Raw genomic sequence first — 1,080 nt, forward strand, 5'->3', positions numbered from 1 at the left:
ACTATTACTTACTATACATATTATATTATTATTATTATTATATTATTATTATTATTATTATATATTATTTTATTATTATATTATTATTATTATTATTATATTATATTATTATTATATTATTATATTATTTAATATTAGTATAGTAGTAGTAGTATAGTAGTAGTAGTAGTAGTAGTAGTAGTAGTAGTAGTAGTATTACTACTACAACAGCTACTACTACTACTAAAAAAATAAATTTGAATAACAACTTTTTTAAAAATTGTTAAAAATTTATTCAAATTGTAAAATATATAAATTAAAAATAAAAACTTTTTTGTAACAATGTCTACAACACATGGGGTTCCTAAGCGGTCACCCATCTAAGTACTAACCACGCCTGACGTTGCTTGACTTCGGTGATCGGACGAGAACCGGTATTTTCAACGCAGTATGGTCGTAGACAAAAAGTGTCGAAAATAGAATTTAATATAATATTAAAACATTATTGCTATTTTATATAATGATGAAGATAGTTTAGAGACGTATAATATTATTGTTAGTTGAAATAGCGTGTTGTATTCGTCTGTTGCACAATAATTAGTTGTTACTGGCGAATTCAAAATGGCGATGGGCTATCTTGAAAGCGGCATGAGAGACTTCACCGGAAGCAAGGACGAGAGACGCATGCGCAAAACTAGGATGATGGGCTATCTTGAAAACGGCATGAGACACTTCACCGGCAGGATGACGTTCTCTCTGTAAGGGCATGTCTAATACAGTTTAATGAGAATAGGATTCAATAGTCGCAACGTCATATCCTTCATAATGACTCATGGTAACTTAGCAACACTGGCTCTAAACTATCGGAACAATGTCGGACGCTCGTATGAAATATTTCTCCGGCGAGCCTAAAAGCGTGTCCAGAGGAAAAAAAAAACAACATAAACTTGATCATGTTTTGACTTTTACACATTCTGGTCACAAGACATATGAAAAGTTCTAGCCAGCTTGAAGAATAAAAAGTCATGATTTTCTTTGTTTAGAACCAAGATGGCCGCCGTTGCCGGGCGGCGTGACATCAGACTACTGAATCCAATTACT

General features: G+C 32.2%; 1 non-coding gene across 1 annotated transcript; it reads right to left on the bottom strand.

The window, feature by feature from the left end:
* Positions 1–322: 322 nt before the first annotated feature.
* On the bottom strand, positions 323–441 carry LOC144959353 (5S ribosomal RNA). Its single transcript, XR_013642614.1, has one exon. It is a non-coding gene; the product is annotated as a 5S ribosomal RNA (ribosomal RNA).
* Between the last annotated feature and the right edge of the window lie 639 nt (positions 442–1,080).

The sequence above is a fragment of the Berghia stephanieae genome, chromosome 13, assembly GCF_034508935.2.
Source record: "Berghia stephanieae isolate SIO BIC M18660-M18661 chromosome 13, UCSD_Bste_1.3, whole genome shotgun sequence".
NCBI classification, from domain to species: Eukaryota; Metazoa; Mollusca; class Gastropoda; order Nudibranchia; family Aeolidiidae; genus Berghia; species Berghia stephanieae.